General features: G+C 38.0%; 1 long non-coding RNA gene across 1 annotated transcript; it reads left to right on the top strand.

Annotated features, from left to right (window-relative positions):
- Nucleotides 1–716: 716 nt before the first annotated feature.
- LOC125472203 lies at nucleotides 717–10859 on the top strand. Its single transcript, XR_007254136.1, has 4 exons — nucleotides 717–857; nucleotides 952–1062; nucleotides 1572–1612; nucleotides 10838–10859. It is a non-coding gene; the product is annotated as an uncharacterized LOC125472203 (long non-coding RNA).
- The last annotated feature ends 8271 nt before the right edge of the window (nucleotides 10860–19130 follow it).

The following is a 19130-nucleotide window of genomic DNA, read 5'->3' as shown; positions in this document are numbered from 1 at the left end:
ATACTTAATGAAAGTATAAATAAACTTTAAGCGTTAGTGAATCTTATCGTTTTGATGACTTGGAATAAATATATTAATTATTTATATATTTTAAGTGTTAATTAGACTATGTTTCAATTAGTATGTGATGATATTTAATAATAAAATTACATTTATGTTTTTTATTACGTATTTTATTTGTATTCAAGTAAAAATGTTATAAGAGATAAAACAAAACAAAAAAAAAAAAGCTGGTTATTTTTTTATCTTTTGGGTTAAACATTAGGCGGGAAATGGATGGATATAGGTTGCAAAATTTCCCAAACATGAGGTGGGAAATGGATGAAACTCTTGAAATATTAGGCGGGAAATTAATTATTATAATTTTTTTTTGTTTTTGGTATTTTTAAATTACTTGATATTTTTATTTTTAATGTGTTTTATGATTTTCAATCTCAATCTTTGCTTATAATATACTATATAAATAAATAAATAAATAAAACTTAAATTTTAAAATTTATATAGAATAATAATAGAATAATAATTAATAAACAATATATATGTGACATCCCGTCCCGAAACTATCGAAACGCATAGGTGAAATGACCCTTTTACCCCTAGTTTGTTTTGTTATGTTTTTGGTTACTTGGTGTGGTGTTGGCAGATGCTGGGCCACCCACACACACCCACATTGTCCCTATCCCTCTCTCAGTCTCTTTCCCTGTCTCTCTCTTTCTCCCGAGTCCTCTGTCCTTCTTCTTCTTCCTTCAAACTCGTACGGACACACACACAACTACACTATTTCACCACAGATCGAAGGAACTAAGGGCACAGTTGAGATCGTGAGGTCGTGGGGAGCAAGAGCATACCAATATCAGGTGAGAACTTCGACGTTTTCACGTCGATTTTACAAGGTCCGTTTTAGTCACTGTTCATGCAAGATTAATCTAGTTAGTTTTTGGACTTTTGAAGCTTGTAGTTGTGTTGGTGAGGTTCCAAGGAGCTTGGGAGTGCATCATTGGACGGAATTGGACGTCGGATTAGCCTGGTTCGAGTTTGACCGGTTTTGGTAATTGGTGACAGGTGAGTTCTTGTGAGTTTTAGTCCTTAAAACTTATATGGACGTGTTCTACTAGTTCTAAGGGTTAAAATGGTGCAAGAATCATGGAAAATGGTGGAAAAACGAACGAGAAAATGTAATTTACAGGTTTTCCAGTTTCCGGCGTCGGAGACGGCGCCGGAGATTGAACGGAGAAGGAGACGGAATATTCCGTCAATTCTGACAGAATATTCCTGACGCCGTTAACAGAATCTGTCAGTTTTGATGGAATATTCCTAACGGCGTCAGTTGACGCCGTCAGCGTGCCAGGCACGTGCCTGCGCGTGGCCGGCGCTTGTGGCCGTGCCTTGGCCGGCGCGTGGCGGCGTGTGCGGCGGTGGAAAATTTTTCTAAAAATATGGTTGTGATCCTGAGGTTGTGTAGAGCACGTTGGTATATTCAATTGTCCATTTTGAGCAATGTATGAGAGGTTATTTTGAACGGAAGGTTATGTGCTTTAAAATTAACGTTTTTATAGTATTTTCGCATATAGGTGACACGTATCCCGAGGACGAGCGGGCTCACGCGAGGCAGGTGATAGGAGCATATTTAGGCGACTTACTTAGCTTGTTTTCGTGCATCTATGTTGTTAATTCATAGTTGTTTTAGTAGTTTAAGCCATTTTCGTGTGTTTTTAGGTTCATATGGCTAAGGAAGCAAAAAGATGCATTTTGGAGCATTTTGGAGCAAAATTGGGCTTGGAATGGATAGCATATGATTGGAGCCAAAGTGTTGGACGAATTTGAAGGCCTTGTATTCATTTTGGACATAAAACAAAGGGGCCTAGCCCATTCTCTCTTAAACCAACCCCAAGGCCATGCATTTCCTTCCAATTCCAAAGCCCACAATCACTTCAAAAGCCATGCAAAGAACCATCCATTCCATCAAAAACAATCCATCAATTCACATACAAAACCACCATTAACACACATGCACCCAAACAAAGCCAACCTAGCTAACCCTACATGCATTCTTTATGCAACTCTTCATCATTCCACCATTCATTCTTTATTCCACAAACAAGTCACATGCATTTCCACCTTCCTACTTCATCATTTCACCACATTCTCCCTCTTTAACTCATTTCATTATTCATTCACTTTGCATTCATTCAATTCCACCCCACATGCACCCTTTATTCTTCATCATTGCAACCATGGCACATTTACACCAACAAAACAACTCACATGCCATGGCCTACTCATATTCCCATTTCCTTTCCAACATCTCACATGCATTTCCACCTTCCTACTTCATCATTTCACCACATTTTCCCTTTTATTTCCACATGCAATTCTTCATCATTGCAACCACAAACACCTTAAACAAATAGCCATATACATCTCCACTCCTCCTATAAATACCCTTGCATTCTTTCATTCAAAAATCATCTCATTTCATACACAACACACCACAAACACTTCCATCTTCTCCCTAGCCTTGAGTTTCTCTCCATTTCCCTTCCATTTCTCCTCCATTTCTTCCATTTCCATAAATTCCCCAATCCATTCAACACACCAACAACATCCCTTAGTCCTTGTGCCACAATAAAGAGGAAGATAAGAGGGCCTAAACGTTCATACAATTCACGTTTGAGTTGTTGGAATGTTTACGCGTTTCTTTGATTTCAATGTTTAAATTCAATTCTCTTTGTTTTGTAATATGAGGAATGGAAGAGAAGAGTGCCTAAACGTTCATACAATTCAAGTTTGAGTTGTTGGAATGTTTAGGTGTTTCTTTGATTTCAAAGTTATGAGGAACTAAACCCCCTTTAGCTAGGGGGTGATTCGAAACTATGTTTATGTTTGCAATATGAATTGATTAACTTTCGTTGGAATTTCATAAGTTGTGAATTTAATTTGTTTAACTATTTGATTGATAACCTATTTATGTATGTTTATTGAGAGTCGACGCTTAATTTTCATGCATGAATTTGACGCTAGAATATAAGTAAGTTTCACGTAATAGTTATGAACTTATATTCACAAGTAGTGGAGGTTGCTTATAAACAATCGCGTTAAACAAATTCTTGGCATAAGTTTCATGCAATCATAGTAACGAATGCCTCGTCAACACTTATAGTTTTCATGATGCTTAATGATCTTTGATTGTATCTTTATTATGATGTCATGTAAGGAACTTTTGAAGAATGCTTTGGGTTGTCGTATGATGTCATCCAATTCATTAACTTAAGGAAAACTTGACGGTTAATTTAAGCGGACCTAATTAACCCGGGGTGTTGAGAAATCATAATTTATCGAAAGACCAACTGAGAATCAATCTTGTATGCAAGTGTAACATGTGTGGAGAAGAACCCCTTGGCTATTCCATCATCCATATTTTCATCTCATTCATATTTACGTTTTGCCTTTAATTACAATTCGTCCATTTAATTTAATCTCGTCCAAACACAATCCCCCCTTTACTTTATTGTCAAATTAGTTAGAAATCAATTTAGTTTGTGTTTTTAAAGAATTTTGAGTCTTTTGGTTTGTCTCAATGTTTTAACGTTTAGCTTCACATTCTTTGAGTCTAGTTTAGTGTTTTATATTGTTTTTACGTTTTTGAGTCAAATTCCAAGTGATTAACAATCCCTCCTAATCCCCGGTCCAGAACGATCCCTACTTACACACTTCACTACAATTGTCAAAAAGAGGGTTTAATTTGTGCGCGTATAATTCTCGCATCAAATTTTGGCGCCGTTGCCGGGGATTAGCAACTTTGCTAATCCCTTGGATTGTTTTATTTTCGTTTGTGTGTATATATTTTTAGTTTTATTTTGTTGATTTTAGAAGCACAACATGGCATTTGATAATGCTTATCTTTTGTCACAGCTCATGGAAAGGTCCCAAATGCAAAACGTTGATATAGTTGATCTTCAATCAAGGAATAACGTGTTTTCCAATACTTACAATTCGGATTGGAGTGATCATTCAACTTCTATGTGGTGGGAACCTCAAAATGTTCAACAAGAAAGATATTGGGAGCCACCTCATATTCAATATGCCCAACCAAACTCAAATTCGTCAATAGATTATAATCAAATTCTTAATGAATTAAACTCTTTGGTGCAGGGTTCACAAAATCAAGCTAAGGAGACTCACCAAGAAACATATTGGCAACCATATGAGGATTCATATGCACCACCACAGCCTTCCCCTCAATCTTCACATCCAAATTCAGGTATATCAAATTATTATAATGAAGTTATTCAACAACTGAATTCTGTGGAGCAGGGCAGGGAAGCTCAACCATTTCAACAAGACGCATTTTGGCGACCAATTGAAGATTTCTATCAAGCAAAAAAGTTGGCTGAGTGGAACAGTCAATTTAGGCAGAATGCAGAATGCATGGAACAAATTCAAGAACAAATGGTTGAAGATGAGCCCATGGATGAATTGCTACTGCTCGAAGAGGAGGAGGATGCACAAGGCACGGCAAGGGAAGAACAACCCTTGCCGCAACCTCCCAATATTCCTACACCACCCCATTCAAGTAAGGTTGTTCCAAATTTAATTATTTCTAACTTTGTTCCCCCAAATGCACCCTTCCCTAGCAGGTTCATGCAATCCATGAAAGATGAGGGGAAGAAAAACATCTTGGACACCTTTCCAACAATTGACGAGGAAAAAGTGGTTGAGGAGCATCTTGAATTCATCAAGGAGGAAATTGGAGTGGATCACACAGCCACAACCTTCAAAATGTCCAATCTGAATGAAAACATCCCTTGTGCATTTGTTGAATGTGCTGCGACTTTAGAGCCAATATTGCAGCCCATAGGTAAGCCACCAACTCAAAATCCAAAGTCGTTTTTGACTAATATGTTGTTGATGTCAATGATTAGGGCACCCACTCTTGAAATTCAACCATTGCCGGAACATTTCAAGTATCATCATCCATTCAATGATCAACTCCATGTCGTGGGTTCCATTAAGGCATGATTGTGTTCTTCGTCCGGCTACAAGACGTAAAAGAAAGCGCTACTTGGGAGGCAACCCAATACAGTGAATAAAACAAAGTTTTTTCATTAATTTTCGAGAAATTACAAATGTATCTAACAAATGGAGCTTCACAAAGGTTGTTTTTGTTTTTGTTTGCGTGAAGACCCACCACGAGGCAAAACTCTAGAAGCGGAAGGCATCGAAGTAGGAGGCATCGGAGCAAGAGGCATCGGAGCAAGAGGCATAGGAGCAGAAGACATCGGATATAGAGCATTCCAGGCCCCAATACTTGGCGGAACGCTGGATGACCCAGGAAAAAGGTGCCCCTGGAAGAAAGACGCAAGCCGTTGACGGTCACTTTGCAACCGACCTTGAGATTCTAGCATCTCATCAAGCTTCCTCTTCATGCCTGATGAATAATTATTTGCAAGCACGTGCAAAGTTCTATTCTCGTGCTTAAGTTGTTTTATCTCTTGCTTCAGGTTCTCCACCTCCGCCATCAATGATTCAACCTGACGGGAGCGAGCAAGGAGGCGTTGGCCCATGTTTGACACAGAACCAGCGCACTGAACGCTGAGAGCCAGGGACTCTTGAACGGCCAACTCATCGGACCGTCCTGAAAGCAGCTGACTATCTCTGGGAGTGAGGAGGTTCCGAGCTACTATCGTAGCTGTTGTGGCGTCCTGCATCACGGAATCTTCACCTGTAAGAGGACCGTTAGAAGATAAGAAAGAAGGGCACCATACGTTACCTTGAAGCGGCACGCCCGTATCACTGCGGAGACTCAATTCTAAGCTAAGGTTCGATGGGTTTGCCATTTTTTTTAAAAAAGTGTTCAAAGAGAAGGGGTGGACGGAGTAAATTTTCAAAGGGCCGGAAACGAGTTTCAAGAATGGGAAATCTTCAGAGTGTGTAAGTTGGCGGTGATCGATAGCTCTATAAAAAGCCAAGGCAACGCGTCCACCGATTCAAAAAGCCGGAATTTGAGGTGTAAAGTTCGGCGACGCTCCCTCAGCTTTTCAGAAAACGCGTTCAACACGTGGAGGCCATCATCGCAGCTACACGTCTTTAGCCGACAAGCGCAAAGTTCGGCGACGCTTTCTCTGCTTTTCAGAAAGCGCCTGCTCAGAAATCGAAGAGGCGTCTTCAAAGATCGAAGAGTCGTCACTATTTCAAAAAGCCGGATTTGCGGGATCAAAACGTTTGTCGACAAGGGTAAGAGAACAGTACCACAACTTGCTATCCCTATATTTGTCGACTTTCATCTTTTATGGCAAGGCAAACCTGAAGAAAATGCCCAACTCTTTCTCACCTCTGAGGGCGCACTCCCAGCAAAGCCTTTCGAAACACTCACTTCTTTCTTCTTCCCCAAAGATGATACCAGATGCCTGGAGTACAGATGACCCAGGAGGAAGCAGCACAACAAATACATGTGCTGATTCATTCACCGCTTCTTCAAAAGCAAAGGTATCTCATATCATCAAGGTCAAAAGCAAAAGTATCCCATATCATGCTCTTTCCCTGTCTTTTCCTTTGTCTTTGTTATTAATCGCATAGCAAAGTGAAAGAAGCAATCAGCCGGCACTTGGAGTCTATCTAGACTCTATTCCCTGGTTGCTTACCTAGCTTTGCTGAGCTATCCTCTAACCCTCTTCAATACGAATTGGAGAGATTGAACAAAGAAACAGATAAGAGGAGGAAGCTCAGACCTTAGGGGGAGACCAAAGGAAGCCTGCTGCCCAGTTCAAGAGTAGCACAAAGGAAAATCAACGATGGGAGCAGCGCAGTTCAAGAGTAAGCCTGTGGAATCACAAAGATCCAAGCCTCACTGCAATCACCAAGGAGAAGATGGAAGAAACACTCCATAACCAGATTTGCATCTCTAAACTCTTCTCTTTGTTAGATACATTCTGCCATGTTTAGTATGTTTAATTGCTGTTTATATGTTTGTTTGTGTTTAGTGTGGTTTTTAACATTGAGGACAATGTTTGTTTTAAGTGTGGGGGAGTTACTAAAGTGTTTTGATGCAAATTCGTAGGGTTTTATCCACCATAACTTCAAATGTTGTTTCTTGCTGTTTTTAAGTGTGTTTAGTGTGTTTTGACTTAAAAATTCGAAAATCACATAAAAATTTGAAAAACATGTTTTGAAAAGCCTAAAAAGAGTGTTTTGAGTCGTTTTTGTGTCGTAGGTCACCTTCCAACACAATGATAAGGATTTGGTTTCTAATTGCATGACTGTTGAAAAGAGTTATAAACATGGAGAAAAGTTTGATTTACTCTTGGTATATGCTTGGTTATGGTTATAATGTATGACTTCACATGCAATCATAAAAGAAAAAAAAAATTAGTTATGTAACATGCTTGAAGGAAGGAACTCAAACAAACGCTACAACCCTGAGAGACTTGAGCCTATAACGTTCTTTGGAGAGTATAATCTGTGATTTCTTGTTTTCTAAAGTTGTTGCATGATCTCATTATTCTTTGCTTGGTTACTACTTAGAAGGCGTTTCATCATATAGTTCCAAATGCTAGAACTCATGCCCATTTCATTCAAAGCATGTTATTGATTTACATAACATATTCAAGATGAAGTTGTGTAATTGCCACCATAGCCAAATAACCTCACTTCCCATATTTCGTATATGTTGTAAGTTTTACCCCCGTTGAGCTTTGTTTAGCCTTTATTCTTTGTCAACCCACATTATCCTCACCTAGCCTAGTTTAGGACAATCCACACCTTTGTTCTTAGAAGATAGTGAGCATGACTTAAATGAATTCCTTTTGAGTTACATTATGCAAGAAAATGAGTGTGGGAGAAGGAATGCTTGTTCTTAAGTATGTTTTGAGTTTCAAAAGAAAAGAAAAACAGAAAAGAAAAGAAAGAAAGAAAAAAGAGCTTGAAAGAAATGAAAGAATGAGTGATTGAAGTAAGAGCTCAAAACACCAATTCTGGCCCTAAATTGTCTCCCTTTTTGTTCCAAAGTTGAGTTTTCATTCAAAAGTGAATTCTAAGTTGATTCAATTGCCTTGCTCACTATTTCTTTAAGAACCTTTGTTTTCCATATCCCTTCTTTGTTATCCACACGCCCCAAGCCCCATTACAACCCGTGACTTCAATCTTGAGTGTTATGTGTTTCAATTTGTGGAGTTTGAACTTGGTATGAGCATATGGTGTCACTGGTTCTCGCGTCTAAGTAGTAGCATTCCATTCATGAGATCATAATCTAAAACATGCTTATTAACTCCAAAAATTGCGTTCTTTGTGATACATATATGTGAGTGTTCGTTTTCATGTTTACATCAATCTTCTCACATATGACTAGATTAGGGTGTGTAGTTAGAAAATCTGAGTGAAAATTGAGTGCATATCTTGTAAGGAATTGAGCAAATTCTCTAAGGCATGTTACTACATTCAAAACATGGTTTTAAATGCTTAATTGTGAACTAGTATGTGGTGACTATGATTAAGAATGTACTTAAGGGTAAAGATGGCTAAATTCTGTGGGAATAATAATTTTTAACTTGTCATGTGCATTGGAAATCCCTGAAACGATTGTTGGAAGGTGTAGGTTGTGTTTTACGTGTTTAGTGTCGTTTTGTTTATTTGTTTTTATTCTGTTTTGCTCGAGGACTAGCAAAAGATAAGTGTGGGGGAGTTTGATAGGAGCATATTTAGGCGACTTACTTAGCTTGTTTTCGTGCATCTATGTTGTTAATTCATAGTTGTTTTAGTAGTTTAAGCCATTTTCGTGTGTTTTTAGGTTCATATGGCTAAGGAAGCAAAAAGATGCATTTTGGAGCATTTTGGAGCAAAATTGGGCTTGGAATGGATAGCATATGATTGGAGCCAAAGTGTTGGACGAATTTGAAGGCCTTGTATTCATTTTGGACATAAAACAAAGGGGCCTAGCCCATTCTCTCTTAAACCAACCCCAAGGCCATGCATTTCCTTCCAATTCCAAAGCCCACAATCACTTCAAAAGCCATGCAAAGAACCATCCATTCCATCAAAAACAATCCATCAATTCACATACAAAACCACCATTAACACACATGCACCCAAACAAAGCCAACCTAGCTAACCCTACATGCATTCTTTATGCAACTCTTCATCATTCCACCATTCATTCTTTATTCCACAAACAAGTCACATGCATTTCCACCTTCCTACTTCATCATTTCACCACATTCTCCCTCTTTAACTCATTTCATTATTCATTCACTTTGCATTCATTCAATTCCACCCCACATGCACCCTTTATTCTTCATCATTGCAACCATGGCACATTTACACCAACAAAACAACTCACATGCCATGGCCTACTCATATTCCCATTTCCTTTCCAACATCTCACATGCATTTCCACCTTCCTACTTCATCATTTCACCACATTTTCCCTTTTATTTCCACATGCAATTCTTCATCATTGCAACCACAAACACCTTAAACAAATAGCCATATACATCTCCACTCCTCCTATAAATACCCTTGCATTCTTTCATTCAAAAATCATCTCATTTCATACACAACACACCACAAACACTTCCATCTTCTCCCTAGCCTTGAGTTTCTCTCCATTTCCCTTCCATTTCTCCTCCATTTCTTCCATTTCCATAAATTCCCCAATCCATTCAACACACCAACAACATCCCTTAGTCCTTGTGCCACAATAAAGAGGAAGATAAGAGGGCCTAAACGTTCATACAATTCACGTTTGAGTTGTTGGAATGTTTACGCGTTTCTTTGATTTCAATGTTTAAATTCAATTCTCTTTGTTTTGTAATATGAGGAATGGAAGAGAAGAGTGCCTAAACGTTCATACAATTCAAGTTTGAGTTGTTGGAATGTTTAGGTGTTTCTTTGATTTCAAAGTTATGAGGAACTAAACCCCCTTTAGCTAGGGGGTGATTCGAAACTATGTTTATGTTTGCAATATGAATTGATTAACTTTCGTTGGAATTTCATAAGTTGTGAATTTAATTTGTTTAACTATTTGATTGATAACCTATTTATGTATGTTTATTGAGAGTCGACGCTTAATTTTCATGCATGAATTTGACGCTAGAATATAAGTAAGTTTCACGTAATAGTTATGAACTTATATTCACAAGTAGTGGAGGTTGCTTATAAACAATCGCGTTAAACAAATTCTTGGCATAAGTTTCATGCAATCATAGTAACGAATGCCTCGTCAACACTTATAGTTTTCATGATGCTTAATGATCTTTGATTGTATCTTTATTATGATGTCATGTAAGGAACTTTTGAAGAATGCTTTGGGTTGTCGTATGATGTCATCCAATTCATTAACTTAAGGAAAACTTGACGGTTAATTTAAGCGGACCTAATTAACCCGGGGTGTTGAGAAATCATAATTTATCGAAAGACCAACTGAGAATCAATCTTGTATGCAAGTGTAACATGTGTGGAGAAGAACCCCTTGGCTATTCCATCATCCATATTTTCATCTCATTCATATTTACGTTTTGCCTTTAATTACAATTCGTCCATTTAATTTAATCTCGTCCAAACACAATCCCCCCTTTACTTTATTGTCAAATTAGTTAGAAATCAATTTAGTTTGTGTTTTTAAAGAATTTTGAGTCTTTTGGTTTGTCTCAATGTTTTAACGTTTAGCTTCACATTCTTTGAGTCTAGTTTAGTGTTTTATATTGTTTTTACGTTTTTGAGTCAAATTCCAAGTGATTAACAATCCCTCCTAATCCCCGGTCCAGAACGATCCCTACTTACACACTTCACTACAATTGTCAAAAAGAGGGTTTAATTTGTGCGCGTATAATTCTCGCATCAGCAGGGGGGCTACGACCCTTCCACATACCAGTGAGTGGGCTTTTGGTTTTCCGTATATACCTATATACATTTATATTCCCAGAAATAGTTAAAAAGGGTTATTCGTTTTATGCCATGCACCATATCCTTATTGTTTATGCATTATCATATGCATTAGTAGTGGCATACCTTTACATATTTATATTTGGTGCTGTGGAGGCGCAGGTAAGTGCCAGGTAAGCGTTATTTAACATTTGCATTAAATGGTGATTCGAGATGCTTAGAGAGCTCATAACCTGCACCCCCGGTGTTAGTGCTCCCGCCCAGAGTAGGGCACAGTCCTTCACGTGTTGTTCACCTCCCGCACCACACGCTCATCTTGGATCCAAGTTAGGTGCACAGTCCTGTCGTACAGACCACTATAGGTGGTTCCGACTCGTAGGTGACCCGCGATTATTCGCACAGTCTTCACGTGATCGTAGCACTAGAGCGTTTATATGTATTACACCCAGGCCTGTCGTACAGACCACTATAAGTGGTTCCGACTCGTGGGCAGGTTTAGTGATTGAGTTTGAGATTTGAGCTCTAGATTCAGCCGTACAGGTCACTTAGGGGACTCCGGCTACCAGATTATATGCTATTGACGTGATTGATACCTGAGCACCTACATTTCATTATGAGGCTTTGACATGGCATATTCTTGAGCATGATTGGCATATTTATACATACGTATATATGTTTATTTTCTGGGAAGTATACAGGTTTTTATGGCGAGGGGTTAGAACTTATTTTGCTAAATGATTTTGAAAAGCTTTATTTTTGCCCACTCACGCTTTTGTTTTGCGCCCCTCCAGGTTCTAGTAGCTTAGCGGGTTCGGTGGTTTTCCCAGAGGGCGTCTCGGCATTCCTGACAGACACTCACCAGTGTAGGGTCACCTTCGGGTGTACTACCGTCGTATCTTTTCTTTGGACTGCTGTAGTCTTTATGCTCTGAATTCAGTGTCTTACTTACGCTAGCACTTATATTATCACATTATATATGCTAGTTTTTAAATTATTCGTACTTTTATATTACTTTCTTTAGCTTCCGCACTGTGCACATGGCTACGTCACTTCCACGTGACGGCCAGCATGCCCTGGCCTCGGTTGGGGTGTGTCAATATACATATTCATTATATCTATTGCATTTTATAGTAAGTTTTTTTTAGTAGTTTAAAAAATTAAAATCATCAAAATAGCATTTTTCTTATCGTGTCGAAACAGGTTACCCGCGTGTCACTCTCGTGTAAACCTGTTAAGGACCCGTTATTAACGGGTTATTATCGTGTGACCCGATAATGACCCGATTAGTTATCGTGTTGACCCGAAACCAGTTATTTTCGTGTCGTTTACGTGTCGTGTTAACGGGTTGTGTAATAAATTGTCAGGTCTACCTAGTGTAAGGTGTGTAGTTAGAAAATCTGTGTGAAAATTGAGAGCATTCTAGTGAGGAATTGAGAGAATTCTATAAGGCATGTTACTACATTCAAAACGTTGTTTTAATTGATTAAATGTGAATTAGTAAGTGGTAACTATGGTTAAGTGTTTGCTAAAGTGTAAATGTGTCATGTTCATTGGAAATCCCTGAGGTACATGTTGGAAGGTTTAGAATGTGTTTTGTTTTGTTCCTTTTGTTTTGTTTGTTTTGTTTTGCTCGAGGACTAGCAAAAGCTAAGTGTGGGGGAATTTGATAGGAACATATTTAGGCGACTTAGTTAGCTTGTTTTCGTGCATTTATGTTGTTAGTTCATAGTTGTTTTAGTAGTTTAAGCTATTTTCATGTGTTTTTAGGTTCACATGGATAAGGAAGCAAAAAGGTGCATTTTGGAGCAAAATTGGACATGGAATGGATAGCATATGCTTGGAGCAAAAGGAATGGACGAAATTGAAAATCTAAAGGTGTTAGGATTCCTAATCACAAGAGGATTCCTAATCACATGAGGATTCCTAGTCAAAGAAGGTTTCCTACTTGAAGTAGGAAAGTTAAGCCAAGGTTTCCTATTTTGGTTTAATCTTTCCTAATCCTTTAAGACTCCTTGTTTCAGCAACATTAAAGACTTCTATACATTCTAGGACATAAACCAAACTCTCCTTACAACATAACAAGCCTTGCCATGCACCTCATTGACTTTCCCTTCCTTGCCGTGCAGGGGAGGTCCTTGTTTCCTACTCTAAGTCATTAAAACACATTCCCTTTCCATCTCAATCTCAACCACACCTCACATACCTTTTCTATTCCAAAATCCTTGCCTAATTTCAGAATTAAATCACATTCCCCTTCTCACAATTGAATGTCGCAATTACCTTTCCTTTTCCCCTTTAATTTCTGACTTTAAGACTCCTTTTCCTGATGGATTTGGGGTCCAAATCCTTTCCTAAACTATGTAATAAACTCTAGGGATTCTTTCTCCCAAATAAATACCAAGGCCGCACCTTTCATTCAACCCTAATCACTCTCATACACAATCTGCCATCATTCACAGAAACAAGCCTTTGCCGCAACCTTCCAACCACTCTTCCAACCATTCTTCCACCATTCATACACATTTATACCTTCATCTAAGCATCCATACACCATTCCCAACCTTTGCCACACCACCCCACCCTTCTAAATCCATTAAAAAAACCAGAAAATCATCCACAAATCACCCTAGACTCTTGTGCTGTGACCTTGCAAGGAAGAAGAGAAGAAAGAAGAAGCCTTGGACGTTTGTGCATTCAAGTTGGAGTGTTGGAACGTTTCTAGGTGTAATCTATCTTTTGGTTTCAATGTTTAATTCTATCTTCCTTTGTTTTGTTGTGAACATGAGAGGCTAAACTCGTTTTAGCTAGGGGATGCTTTGAAACCATGATTATGTTTATGATATGAATTGATTAAGTCCAGTTCTGATTTCATAAATTGCGAATGCAATTTACTTAACCGTTTGATGGATAACTTATTCTTGTATGTTGATTAGGGAGGCCTACTTAATTTGCATGCTTGAATTTAGTGCTAGAATATAAGGGAGTTTCACATAATCGTCACAAACTTATATTCACAAGTAGTTAAGGTTGTTTTCACAATCATGTTAAGTAAATTCCTAGCATGAGTATCATGATGTCATGGTTACAAGTGCTTTGTCAATACTTATGATTTTCATTGAACGTAATGATCTTTGATTGTATCTCTATTATGATGTCATGTAGGGAACTTTTGAAGAATGCTTTGGGTTGTCGTATAATGTCATCCAATCCAATAACTTAAGGAAATCTGAGGGTTAATTGGTGATGTCACGATTAATCTGGGGTGTTAAGGTTCATGGTTTATCGAAAAAGCAATTGGAAATCAATTTATGTTTGAATGTATCATGTGTGGAAAAGTATCCCTTAGCTATCTAATCATCAATTGGTTTTTCCCAAATTCGTCAAAATCTGTTCTAAGTCCTCTATTTACTTGTTTTTCTTGTAAATTCGTCCAAAATCAAATCCCCTTTATTTGCTTGTTTCAAATCTGTCCAAAAGTGTGTTTTTGAGTCTTTTGAGTCAAAACCAATTGTATTTTCGTCCAAGTTAAGTCCTAGAGTCTAAATTGAGTCTTTTTGATTGTTTTGAGTTGTTTTGAGTCTTTTAAGTTTGTTTTGAGTCATACAAGTTTAGTTAAGAGTCTTTGAGTCAATTTTCATTAGATTAGCAATCCCTCCCAATCCCCGGCCTAGAACGATTCCTACTTATATCTATACTACAATTGTCAAAAAGAGGGTTTAATTTGAGTGCTATATTTTACCTGAAAAATCTGAAGCACCTAGTTCTTGGACTTCCGTTCATAGAACATATGCATCCTCAAATGTTGACTCCATCAATATGTTGTAGTAAAACAAGAATATGGTTTTGCACAAATAATAGATTGGAAAACCGCTTGTAGATTTGGAAACTAGACTGGAAGGGCTTTCCAATGATATATGGCTTGATGATCAAATGATTTTTAATGAACTCAAAACCTAGCCCGCAACACAAATAATTTGCTGGTGTCGCGCAACACCAACGTTCTGTGGTGCTTTGCCAATATTTGTTCACACAAAACTCTGTTTAATGCATAGTATGTTGCATTGGAATTTAGACTCCTTGACCTTCTAATGATGTATAATTCTCAAAATAAAAGTAAAGGAAATTGAACCAAATTTGACGATCAACAGAGATGATGTGCCAGGCCGAAAAACCTCGCAAGCTCTAATAACCAACTGATGCAGTGAAGAGAGGCCTGAAAGCCTTATAAACTTTGGTTCAAGTACCAGCCTATAACGTAGACACTAGAAAGAACAAAGCAGTTGACTCTTAAATAAGAGAAAGACACAAATATGAGATAGAAATTGATAGGAGCATATTTAGGCGACTTACTTAGCTTGTTTTCGTGCATCTATGTTGTTAATTCATAGTTGTTTTAGTAGTTTAAGCCATTTTCGTGTGTTTTTAGGTTCATATGGCTAAGGAAGCAAAAAGATGCATTTTGGAGCATTTTGGAGCAAAATTGGGCTTGGAATGGATAGCATATGATTGGAGCCAAAGTGTTGGACGAATTTGAAGGCCTTGTATTCATTTTGGACATAAAACAAAGGGCCTAGCCCATTCTCTCTTAAACCAACCCCAAGGCCAATCATTTCCTTCCAATTCCAAAGCCCACAATCACTTCAAAAGCCATGCAAAGAACCATCCATTCCATCAAAAACAATCCATCAATTCACATGCAAAACCACCATTAACACACATGCACCCAAACAAAGCCAACCTAGCTAACCCTACATGCATTCTTTATGCAACTCTTCATCATTCCACCATTCATTCTTTATTCCACAAACAAGTCACATGCATTTCCACCTTCCTACTTCATCATTTCACCACATTCTCCCTCTTTAACTCATTTCATTATTCATTCACTTTGCATTCATTCAATTCCACCCCACATGCACCCTTTATTCTTCATCATTGCAACCATGGCACATTTACACCAACAAAACAACTCCCATGCCATGGCCTACTCATATTCCCATTTCCTTTCCAACATCTCACATGCATTTCCACCTTCCTACTTCATCATTTCACCACATTTTCCCTTTTATTTCCACATGCAATTCTTCATCATTGCAGCCACAAACACCTTAAACAAATAGCCATATACATCTCCACTCCTCCTATAAATACCCTTGCATTCATTCATTCAAATATCATCTCATTTCATACACAACACACCACAAACACTTCCATCTTCTCCCTAGCCGTGAGTTTCTCTCCATTTCCCTTCCATTTCTCCTCCATTTCTTCCATTTCCATAATCCCCCAATCCATTCAACACACCAACAACATCCCTTAGTCCTTGTGCCACAATAAAGAGGAAGATAAGAGGGCCTAAACGTTCATACAATTCACGTTTGAGTTGTTGGAATGTTTACGCGTTTCTTTGATTTCAATGTTTAAATTCAATTCTCTTTGTTTTGTAATATGAGGAATGGAAGAGAAGAGTGCCTAAACGTTCATACAATTCAAGTTTGAGTTGTTGGAATGTTTAGGTGTTTCTTTGATTTCAAAGTTATGAGGAACTAAACCCTTTTTGGCTAGGGGTGATTTCAATACCATGATTATTTATGTAATATGAATTGATGAATTCCGGTTATGAACTCTTGATTCGTGAATGCAATTGGCTTAACTATTTGATGATTAACTTATTTGTGTTTGTTGATTGAGGGTCGACACTTAATTAGCATGCATGAATATGTGGCTAAAGTTTAAGAAGGTTTCACATAATCGTTACTAACTTATACTTGAAAGTAGTGAAGGTCGCTTGTCACGATCGCGTTAAGTTTAATTCTTAGCATGAGTAACATGATGTCATAGTTGCAAATGCTTTGTCAATGCTTATGGTTTTCATTATTCTTAATGATCTTCGATTGTATCTCTATTATGATGACATGTAGGGAACTTTTGAGAATATTTTGGGTTGTCGAATGATGCCATCCAATCCAATAATATAAGGAAAATCTGAGGGTTAACTAGTGATGTCACGGTTAATTTGGGGCATTGTCGTTCATAATTCAATGAAGGAATAACTGGAAATTGATTCATATGCATAAATATCATGTGTGGAGAAAGAACCTCTAGCTAATTCACCAACCATCTAATTTCACAACACTTGTTTGCAATCTATCCATATTTACAATTTGTTTTGTTTCCAAGTATCCATTTTAGTTTAAATTCGTCCAAATCCAATTCCCCCCTATTTCGTTGAAGTCTTAGTCTTAATCTTTCTTATTTTTAGTTTTGCTTTCTTCGAGCATTAAATAGTGTTTTATATTGAGTTTTTATGTTTTTAAGTCAATTTAGAAGGTTTTAGCAAGCCCTCCTAATCCCCGGTCTAGAACGATCCCTCACTTATCCATTCTACTACAATTGTCAAACGAGGGTTTAATTTGAGTGTCAAGTAATTCTCGCATCAGAAATCTCTCTGAATATTTCATTCACCAACAAAAACTTACTCCTACATCTTACATAAAGAAATGGTTTTTATAACATTTTGTAACTTACATTCAGAAATTAAAAAGGCAATAAACATAAAAGCACTTAAAACTGAAAAGTACATAAACAAAGGCTATTATTGGCCATAAAAACGCCTTGGTTATGATGATTAGCCATAAAAAATGTCTTGAAATTAATCTTATTAGCCATTGTTTTCAAGCAACCTCTTTATTCTAGCACATAAATCTGTCTTCCAATAATTTATGGTGCTCCATGCCAAATGAATAATTTATTTCCCATCATGCATCATTGTTTTAAAGCAACCTCTTTATTCTAGCACATATATCTGTCTTCCAATAATTTATGGTGTTCCATGCCAAATAAATCATTTATTTCCCATCCTGCATCATAAACCTATCAAGCCCACACCTGCATTACTGGCAAGCTCAAAGAACTTGCCCAGTACCTCAGCTAGTCGGGAATGAACCTTTACTCCCCTAAAGGCAACCTGAGAACAAAAAGCATCTCCTGAAGGGATCAATTCCTCGATCGAATTTAGTACCCTAGCTTCATTGGCGATACTATGTTTGAGCTTCCCGAAAGCCTCATGCCATAATGTCCACTCTTCTATCAAAATATTTTCCTTAAGGGAAAGGACCTCTAGATAAGGTGCAACTTCAGATGGCTGGACATCACTATCCTTCGCAACCTCCTCAGGAAAAGTTATAAGCTTAGGAATAACGCCACTAAAGGCTTGAACACCTCTTGTGACCTCTACAACACCAGCATTCACCTACAAGGAAAACACGAAAGTATGCATAAGTGAGGGGACAAATTAACAAGCAGAGACACAAAGTAGCACAGCCCCCAAAAGCTATCCAAGGCATATTCCAACAAGCCAACTTGCTTATGGGTGCACATGCAAAAACACGAAGAAAACATGCTAGGCAAAGTTTAGCTACTCCTTACATGCACATGCAAGCTTAAACAAAATTCAAAGACTTAAGAAGAAGGCTGATAGTAGAAAATTCATGCAAGGGCAGGCATCAACGAAGAACAGGGAGACATACCTCTGCATCATCTAGTCTCACTGGAACGTCATCGTTCAAAAAGTCGTGGACTTCATTAAGATCAACATCCCCTACTACTTTGCTATTATCCTTGTCGCTAAGTTCTCTGCTACTGTCTTCACCATCTGTGTCCTTCCCTAGGGAAGCTTGGGGACATCCTTCGCTTACAGGGTTAGACTCAGCACTTGTATTGTTATTTTCTTTAGCTACCAAACCTTCATCGGCTACCTAATCGCCATTGGTTTCACCAAAACTCCATTCTCCCTCACTTTTAGTGGTAATATCAAGGAAATCAGGAGGTTTTGGAGTGCCGAAAGAAACGGATGCTCCAGCACTTTTGGTCCTGTGAGCAGGACCAACAGAAGCTGCTTCTTTCACAGGAGCCTTGGTTATAACAAAAGCTATGGTTAGCATACAACCATAAAGCGACAAAAGTAAGGAACAAGGAAATAAGATCCATTACCTATCCTTGGCTTCACTAAGGAACCTTCACTCTTCTATTTCTTTGAAATGGGAGAAATGTCAAGCTTGTTGTTGGAAAGACACAGCCACTATAGTTAGAAACTTTGGTGATTCTGTAGCCATAACGCATCAATGGAAAGCAAGCATCAAACCATAGATACTACGAGCCAACGCAACATGCAAAAAGAAACATACAAGCATAGAAAGTGAAACACAGCAAGGAATCTACCCTAGGAAAGCAAGTAGGTGCGCCCTAGGAAAGTG

This window comes from the organism of the source record quoted next, unplaced genomic scaffold (genome assembly GCF_019419815.1).
Source record: "Pyrus x bretschneideri cultivar Hongxiangsu unplaced genomic scaffold, Pyrus_bretschneideri_v1 Contig67, whole genome shotgun sequence".
NCBI classification, from domain to species: Eukaryota; Viridiplantae; Streptophyta; class Magnoliopsida; order Rosales; family Rosaceae; genus Pyrus; species Pyrus x bretschneideri.
Note: the sequence above shows the minus strand (reverse complement) of the source record. Positions and strands in the feature narration are given on the sequence as shown.